Source organism: Pseudophryne corroboree, chromosome 6 (genome assembly GCF_028390025.1).
Source record: "Pseudophryne corroboree isolate aPseCor3 chromosome 6, aPseCor3.hap2, whole genome shotgun sequence".
Lineage (NCBI taxonomy): Eukaryota > Metazoa > Chordata > Amphibia > Anura > Myobatrachidae > Pseudophryne > Pseudophryne corroboree.
Window position 1 is genome coordinate 11,546,885 of NC_086449.1, and position 10,357 is coordinate 11,557,241.

The window sequence follows — 10,357 nt, forward strand, 5'->3', positions numbered from 1 at the left end:
TGAAGGACATCAATTTGGAAATTGTATACAGAATACGGCTGAAATGTGGGATGTTTTTACAACTTTGCTCAATAAGTACACTTATTTGTTTATTCCCAAGGTCAACAAAAACTGGAGTAGTAAATTCAAACCAATGTGGCTCAATAAGAAGGTCAAGGAACAAATGGATAAAAAGAGGCGTGCTTTTAAAGCAATTAAGTCTAATGGGAAGGCGGAACATTCCAGTTCTACAAGGAATGTAACCTAAAATGCAAAAAAGAAATCAGAGAAGCTAAAATAGAAAACGGAAAACAAATCGCAAAGGAGAGTAAAACAAACCTCAAAAATGTTCTTTAAGTATATAAACGTTAAAAGGTTGAAAAAGGAGAATATTGGGCCATTAAAGGGCGAGTTGGATGTCTTGATTAATAATGATAGAATAAAGCAGATATATTGAATAAATTCTTTTCATCAGTATTCACGAGAGAGAACCAGTTGACGAGAGTAGAGCACATCTTAAGCTATAATAACGACCCGTTGCTGAGTACTTGGTTAAATGAGAGACTAAGTAAAATTACAATAAATAAATTTCCTGGGCCAGGTGGGCTTCACCCCAGGGTTCTTATGGACTTAACTCAGAGCTATCGAGACCCCTATATTTGATTTTCAGCGAGTCAATTAGATAAGGAATGATTCCAAAGAACTGGCGTATAGCAGAGGTAGTCCCAATATTTAAAAATGGTATTAAAACTCATCCTGATAACTATAGACAGGTAAGTTTAGAATCTATAGTAGGGAAAATACTGGAAGGTATACTAAGGGATAACATACTAAAGTACTTGGATACCTCCAAGTTTATTACTAGGAATCAGCATGGCTTTGTGAAGGACAGACCTCAAACTAATTTAAAAAGCTTCTATGAGAAAATAAGCAAAAATATTGATCAGGGTAAAGCAGTGGATGTGGTCTTTTTGGACTTCAATAAAGCCTTTGACAAAGTCCCACATAAGAGACTAATTTTCAAATTAAGAGAGCTTGGGTTAGGAAACACTATTTGTACTTGGGTGAGTAATCGGCTGAACAACAGGGAACAGCAAGTAGAGATTAATGGAATATTCTCTGAATGGGACTCAGTGCTTAGTGGAATACCGCAGGTTTCAGTACTCGGGCCATTGCTGTTTAACATATTCATTAATGACCTAGGAGTGGGCCTAGAAAGCACATTGTTAATTTTTGCAGATGATACTAAACTACGTAAAGTAATTAATTCAGACAAGGATTTTGAGTCTCTACAGAATGATTAGTCTAGACTTGAGGTCTGGGCTGACAAATGGAGAATGAGGTTCAATAAAGACAAATGTAAAGTTATGTACTTTGGGACTAAGAACAATCGGGCAGCTTATAAACTAAATGGGGAAAATGTAGAGATAATGGTAGTTGAAAAAGATTTGAGGGTGCTCATTGATAATAGACTTAGTAGCAGTACGCAATGTCAAAATGCAGCAACAAAAGCAAATAAGCTGTTAGCATGCATAAAACGGGGAATGGAGACAAGGGATGAGAGTGTAATCCTGCCACTGTGTAAATCATTTGTGCGGCCACACCTGGAATATTGTGTACAGTTCTGGGCACCTCACTATAAAAAAGATAATTTAGAACTCAAAATGGTTCAGAGGTGAGCCACCAAACTGGTTAAGGGGTTAGAGGCACTGAATTATGAGGAAAGACTTAAAATGTTAGATTTGTTTACACTGGAAAAAAGGCAATTGAGAGAGGACATTATTAATAAGTACATAAAAGGACAATACGAGGATTTATCAAATGATCTATTTATAAAAAAAAACTACATAGGACATAAGGACACCCCTTGAGGTTAGAAGAAAAAAAAATTCATACACAATGGAGAAAATGGTTCTTCACAGTAAGAGCAGTAAGGATTTGGAATTCTCTTCCAGAGAAGGTAGTAATGGTGGATTCAATCAATAAGTTTAAAAATGGATTAGATAAATTCCTAGATGAAAGAAATATCCAGGGATACAGCATTTAAATGATATAACATTTTATAATACAGGTTGAACTTGATGGACATATGTCTTATTTCAACCTCATCAACTACTGTATGTAATTATGTAAAATATATATTAATGAAGATCTACAGTATGTATTCATTTCTAACCACTGAAAGTAACTATATAATATGGGACAATGGGATAATAACACTTCCCATAAGGACTCTCTACAAAGAATCAATGTTCCCTAAGACCATGACTCTATGTTTACTATAAGGAATGATTTGTCTATGCTATGTTCCAGAAGAGAGTTAGTTTAAAAGAAACCATCACTACAACTGTTCATGGATACTGCCATAAATCAGGTTTCAAACAGATTAGCAAACAGCACAACTCTTTGAGTGTTGTTACAAAAAAAGAAAATTTGCAATAAATTTAGACAAATTACAGTGTATGAGATCAGTAAAAAAAGGTGTTATTAAATTGATGTGTATTATTCTGTTTTAATTTAAAAACTTTTCTGCATTTCTATTTCTGTATTTAACTTTGTTATCCTTTTAAGATTTATGACTTTTTGTCACATTAAATCCACTTTATTATGTTCTTTCTTTGTGTTCTTAAGTAAGTCATGTGTGACATACATTTAAAATGTAAAATGCTATGTTAATGTAGGAAATTGGTTAACAGTGATGTTAACTTATCAAAAATATTTTTAAAGCTGTTATATTTTTACTGAAATTCTCTGTTATGATTTTGGTCTCCTTATTTGCTAATATTAAATCAAGGAACTCTAAACGGCTGTTGATAAAAATTAAGTTCAACATCAAGTTAAAATAGTTTATTTATTAACATGTGTTTACATTTCTTCAACATATTCCATATTATATAGCAGTCGAGAACAACCAAGTAATAAAATGAGATATACAGTACTGTAAGAATAATAGACAGAAAAAGAGGTACTGTAAGTTTACACTCTATAGTTTACATAATGATGTTCCATAAAATCATTAAAATGACATTGGTATAATATTTATATAATACAATCTGCTAGGCAAAATCATTCACTATATAAATTAATTGGCTCTCAAGTTAGGTAAATCTATCACATAGATGATCGTTCTCCCTAATGGAGTCAATAGGGTCTCAATTACTTTTTGACAAGAAGTAAAATAAAGGTATAAAGGGATTGTGATGAAACATAATGTACAGACTTATTCATGTTTTTTAATCATTTTGATCAAAGCCTCATTCAAAAAGGAACATGAAGTCAGTTTGGAACTATATTGTAGAGTCTCTGGTAAGGTTCTTGTATGATATTTCATCCTTTAGAAGGTTGTACTTCTGTAATGTATTATGTCAAGTCCATTACTACCATACCATACTTGCCCACCAGCCATCAGTGTGTCAATACAGTCCTATTTTCTTTTATATCCTTCAGGGCTCTTTCCTTATGAGGTAACAAGGTTTGGAGTTTCATTACTATATTCCAAATATCACACGTCTTTCTTTACAAATTAAAAATTTAAATGTCTATGGAGCTTCTGTGCGGGCATGATTCCAGGTTAGGACTGATTCATGATATATTTTACATTATATTCAAAATTCTATATTATGGCTGGATCTTATTGATACAATGTGATGTTAGGGTATACCCAATATGTTTATTTAAGACTATAAATAGTAAAAACAAATGCAAATGAGAGGCCCTTGTTAAAGACCAGAATGAAGAATGTTTGTTGGGAAAGATTAAGAATAAAATTTTGCATTGGATCACGGTCATTTGTGGCATAAGTGCATGCAGGATCAGGGGCAGTGGTGTACAGCAACACCCCTCTTCTCCAGACATAATCCACACAGTATCACCCCAGCCCAATCCCCCGGGTACATAGACTATACCTGTCCACAGTACCAGACCTAGGATACTTACCTGCTGGGTGGCGATCATTGTTTTCTCCTCACCACATCTCAGCTGGCTCTTGCTGTGAATCTAAGATGACTGATGTAAAAGTGTTCCATACAGATACAACAATTTCACATTGGCCATCTTGGATTTAAAAAGAGACTGCCTCTTCTCTGTACGCTGCTTGGAATGAGGGCAGGAGATGCTGTACATAGGGACTACCTTAAGGGCCTGCAGAGGTACACCCTACAAAGCCTGTGCCTTTGATTTATTGAGGACATTTTCTTTGGGGGGGGGGGGTTGTGTCTCTTCACATTTCCCTCTTCATCTGGGTAAAGTCAATCCTTATATTTTCTTTTAATGTGGTTTTGTCTGTAGTTTCAGTGGAGTGTGTCAGGTTTCCAGATGCTTTGTCATGAAGGGGGAAATCAGTTTTTTTGTGTATATATGTGGCCATATTCCCACTGAGTTGTTGATCCATATGACACAATACGTATGGCATGACTTAGATGCACTTTTGTTGCACTTGTCAATGGTAATAAGATGCATATTTTGTAAAAACATTTCTGTCAGGTTACTTGTTGTAAAGTCCATGGTGCGCCAAATGTGGTAATTTGGCACAATTTGAGGATAGGTGTATGAGGTACTGTAACATATTGTATATGTGGTCTGCCAAAAGTTATAAAGAATAGCCCGTTCCTTAGTGTTGGGATTCACTGGACAAAGTTGAGCTTTACTCCTCTCATTACCAACATTCAGCCACCCAGGGTGATTCTCCCCATTAGTGATGAAGGTTGTTCTGGTTTTGGATTTATACCAGTTCTTATAAATTAAATATTCCTCTTTATCCCATGTTCTGCTTTTCTGCATCATACTGTACCTGTTGTGCATGTGATAAATATAACTAAAGAGAGAAAAGGTATTCCATACTAGGGCACACTCAGAAGCGAATACACTGATATTTCCTAAAAGTCAACGCCCCACAGGGGAGAAGAGCAATAGTAAATTAAAATGTAACTTTTATTGATATACGTTAAAGCTTACGAAATATGTACAAGTGAAAAAATAATAATAATGAAAAATAATAATAAAAAATATGAAAGTGTACTAAATAAATGTGATATTAAAAGGCTGAACCACTGTATGAGTGTGTGTGGTATTTTTTTCTTCCAATGAAACATGTGTATCACTTAATTCTGTGATGTTAGGAATTATGGTGATAAAAAATACAGTAACAATTCTGACGACCCCAGATTAAACACAATATCATACATTTTTGGCTGTAAATAACAGCATTTCATTGATATAGAGGGGGTAGAATTGACCCCTATTTTCCCCAATGTGTCAATATTTTTCAGATATCATGGATTACATAACACAGTGCAGTGTCCAGGTACAGTACTTACATTATGAGGTGTCTCAGCAGGTTGGGTATGAAATGCCAGCCATCAGGATCCATGCAGTCAGAATCCTGACAGTGGAATCACGATGCTCAGAATGTCAATCTATCCTGGTGAGTATTCTAAATCTAACCCTAACCTACCTTCCTAAGCCTAACTGTTCCCTCCTGGAGCCTAAGATTAACCATCCCCTCCCACAGCCTAACCCTAACTGTCCTATCCCGCAGCCTAATCACTACCCTAAAACTAACCTGAACCCTAATACTATCAGGACACATCAGCATTGTGACCGTTGGGATTCTGCTTTTGGGATGTTGACTGTCAGGATCCTGACCACTGGGAACTTGACTACAACCCATCTCAGCATACTGTATCAGCCTTATGTTTCATCAGCAGTGATTTCCCACATATGCATCATTTTACAGCTTTGTCTTAGATGGCAATATTTGTACACAAGGACAAGGACAATTGCAACCCCGAAGGCATGAGGAAAACTACATGAAACCATGCAGGAACCAATCGTTGATCTCTAAAATGCAGACAGACTTTTATTTAATCACAGCTTTCTGTGGCACTTTCTTGACCAGATAATTTCTTATCTCAAACTGTGCAAAGTTAAATTTTCTCTTTGTTGGTCAGCCATGACTAGGAGAACCCCAGGCCGAACCCTGATATGGGACAAACGTGTATTAACATCAGTAAGGTTGTGTGTTGCTTGTATAATGATTATTTTCACCTGATGGTTCCTCAGGCTGTATATCAGTGGATTCAGCATGGATATTACTACTGAGTAAAGGACAGAAGCCACTTTGTCGTGTTTCTCCAATTTGCTGGAAGGAGAGTGAAGATAAGAGGACATTACTGTACCAAAGAATATGCAGATGCAAAAAAGATGTGAGGAGCAGGTGTTGAATGCTTTGTGCCTGCCTTCAGCAGATTTAATCTGTAAAATGGAAGATATAATGAGCATGTAGGACACTAGGATTATCATCAATGAACATAAACCACAAGCACCTACAAAGTCGTAGTTACCATGTCACAGGAGAATGTGTCAGAGCATGACAGTCTGAGTAATGAGGGGATGTCACAGTAGAAATGGCCTATTATGTTTGATCTGCAAAATTCAAGACTGAACACGCAGCTCGTCTGCACTGATGACTGCAGGAAGCCAATGGAGAAAGAGAGGAGAACCAGATATAAACTTTTCTTCTTAGTCATTATTAATACATAGTGGAGAGGGTGGCAGATTGCAGCATATCGGTCATATGCCATGCTGCAGAGAAGAAGAGCCTCAGTAGATGCTAGGGCTGCATAGAAGTAAAACTGTAGGGCACAGCCAATAAATGAGATAGTCTTACTTGAGGAAATAAGGTCAGAGAGCATTTTGGGAGTTACTACTGAGGAGTATAAAACATCCACCGGGGAGAGGTAGCTCAGAAAAAAGTACATCGGAGTGTGAAGGGTTATGCTGCTATAGATAATGGTCATCATGCCAATATTTGCCAGTATGGTCACCATATAAATGTGTAAGGAGAGTATGAAGAGGAATGGAGCAAGTTTACCATTGGTAGTGAGTCCAGAAAGCACAACGACCATCACTTGGGTCTTGTTTATGACGTTTATTGGATTCTCTCTCTGTGGTGAAATAGTTGTATTATGGTTAGAAGTGATCAGACAGTTCTCAAGTTCAAACAAAATAAACACAATGTCAACCTAAAGTCAAAATATAAAAAACTTTGCCTAGGGAACCCTTAAAGTTTGTTATGAAGGAATTGTTCAATTCATATATGAATGAAACAGCATAAGCTACGTTGGATAATTGTAACTGCCACAATTCAAACTGTACATACCAGATACCATAAACAAAAGCAAAATCTGCTGTTGACATATTGGGATGAGGTAGTACCATATTGCAAAGCACAACTCATTATTCCAGTATTACCATGTTTTCAGTCCAGTTTTGTTTTACTTTTTTCACCTCTTCTGCTGAATTTATTTTACAACTCTTTTCGTATTGCACATTACTTTTTTCTCCAACTCTGTGACCATTCACATTTTGTTCATCACCCCTCAATTGTTCTATAAAAGTGTGTAACTTTAAGCTATCCACGCCAAGGGGACTCCTTCTTCCAGCAGCAAATCTGCACTACAAGAGTTTCCCCTTAACCAAAAGAAAAACAGGATCATGACGGATACATTGTAACATTGTTACATTGCATCAATATATAATTTACAAACTTGGGCCTGATTCATGTTTGTAAGTAAAGCAAAAAAAGCAAGCAATTGGGCAAAACCATGTTGTACTGCAGGTGGGACAAATGTAACATGTGCAGAGAGATTTGGGTGGGGTGTGCTCAAACTGAAATCTAGATTGCAGTGTAAAAATAAAGTTGTGTGACATGTGTGGGCTACATGCAGAAGCACATAAACAATATAAATATTTTCTCTCCCAACATGCTTTTTTCCAGAAACAAAGTTACTTGTTATTTTGCTTTACTTACAAACATGAATCAAGCCCTGGGACATGAAGCTTGTGGTCACCATTATATAATGAAACCAGGTGAAACTGCTGGCAAAAGGTGCCACATCATAAATAAAACCCATAGTCAACCATGTAGAAAGCAATATGGATGTAAACTTCCTTTATCCAACAAGAAAGTGTGCTCAATCAACTTAATAAGTGAGTCAGAACCCATTTATCTGCTGTCATAAGTTTTGTAAATGTTTCATAAAATTGTCAGAAAAATATTTCTTCATGATGTCTACAAATTTTTGGTTAAACTTAACTTACATGTGAAATCCCTCATCCATAACACAGGAAAAAACTCTGTGTACAGTATGTACGAGTCAGGTACTCAATACATCTCAATAGCTGTCCATTGTATAGGACTCAATCGCTAAATAGAAAACAGTTAAAGTAAATAGAATTAAAAAAAAGTAAAAAAATAATTCTGATCTGAAGAAAATTGAACAGCACTCTACCGCTCTACAGCTCAAACATTTGGAAGCATTAATACATATAAACTGTAATTGTCAAGAACATTATTACATTATTGTAGGGTGTTCTCAAAAACCATAACTCTGGCCACCCAACTTGTGCTTAGAACATAAGGAAATAATAGTTTCCCATGTTTGGTCCTCATGGTCCACTCACAGTCCAGTCCAGACATTAGGGACCTTCCTGCTTTAGCACAGATTGGTAAAATAAAACTAACTGAGGAAATAAATATGCCCCCCCTAACCCCCCCCCCCCTCACCACCACCACCATATGCTCATGCATGGATTTCTTTAGTACCTGGACTGTGAGTGGTTTGGAAAGCCGGGGTGTTTTGCTTGAGATGTTGGAACCTGGGCCTGAGCTCCTGGTATCAGTGAGTATAAATGGCTATTGATGTCAGACACCTGTTTCCTGTCTTGTATTTTTATTTAGATGATATCCCAGATCTACAAAGCTTCTTTTCTATGTGAATCCTGTTCCTTATTTATGCAGAGCTCAATGACCCAGGAGTATAATTATCCTGCACTTATTATTATAAATTGGAACCAATTTGTGATCAATTTTATTTTATACATTTGTGGATTAATTTATTCAGTTAATTGATTTAATCTTTTACATGGCATTTATGAATAATGTAAATATTAATAATAGTTCTTAAAAGCACATTCATTGATAATGTCTAAGTTTTACCCAAAAGATAAAAATAAACTGGAGTTTGTGGTAAATTTCAGATATTTCCTAGGGGCAAAATGTACCTTCTTTATAACCTCTGAGCTTTAAATTTGCTTCACCAATCCATGGAACAGCCATTTTGCACTACATTTGGTAACAAGATAAATAAGATTACAACAATATAAAAGGAAATCATGTTTATACTCTACTTCAGAGAAGACTCAAATCTTCAATGGTACAAAGTATTCCCGAGGGGTCCACCAAATATTCACAGCTCCTGACTAGCAGAAAGTCATGAAGTTCATGTGCAGTCCATTTCTAAATATAATACAAGGCATTACTAGGCAACAAACATGTTATATACTGTTATAGGACAAAGGACAATGCAAGACCCTCTAACATGACCATTCAGTCAGGTTCAAAATGATCTGCCCCTGGAATTACCTCTCATAGTTGTCTGTGTTAAAACATCTTTCCCTTCAGTTAACAAGTTCAACACAGCTAAATGCAATCCTGAAATGAGAGGGAAGGCCAGCAGCAGAGCATTTTTTACCTGATGTAAGGGGTCATGTTGATAATTGATTATTCAATATTAGTTAAATGTACTACAACACAATAGTCAAAAAAACAAATGAACATCATTAAATCAGCTGACACACAATAAACTATCTACCCACAGCAAGGCTATAGATTGCTTAAACTTAACTCTGATTAAGTATTGAAATATTCTGTTTATATAAATTATTTACTGTTAAACAAATAAGTCTAAATCACTGTAGTGTTACACAGAAACATTGAATTTATAGCAGATAATAACCACTTGACCCTCTTTTTTAATTATACTGCATACCTCCCAACATGACCCTCTCCAGAAGGGACAGCATTCTCTTCTCCTAGACTTGCCTCTTAATTTATGATTGCAGACACCTGTGATGAACAGGTGAATGGATAAGAAAGGTGTTTCACTACAGGTGCTGGGAATCATAAATTAAGAGGGAAGTCCTGGAACAGAGCATTCTGTCCCTCCTGGAGAAAGACATGTTGGAAGGTATGATACTGTTAACTCAAAACCAATTTAATCCTAATTTCTATGAAAGGATATCCTTATGTCTATCCCATGCATGGTTAAATTGTGCAACTATCTTAGTCTCTACTGCTGCTGATGGGACCCTATTCCACTTGTCCACTACCCTTTCCATGAAAAAACTTTTCCTCAGATTTCCCCTGACCCTCCCTCCCTCCAGGGATGTCTTAAAAGCAGTGTAGGCCCCTGGGAAAGCAATGCTCTTGGGCCCCTACCCATGCTTCAGCGGTAGGGGTGGGGTGTGCTATCAGTGGCAGCTTTGATGTCCTGCAGTTGGTAGTGGTTGTTCTATCTTCAACTCAGCATGTAGGACC

The 10,357-nt window shown here is 36.4% G+C and overlaps 1 pseudogene; it reads right to left on the reverse strand.

Moving 5' to 3' along the window:
* Window positions 1-5,883: 5,883 nt before the first annotated feature.
* Window positions 5,884-6,884, reverse strand: LOC134933965 (olfactory receptor 5AP2-like; annotated as a pseudogene).
* Between the last annotated feature and the right edge of the window lie 3,473 nt (window positions 6,885-10,357).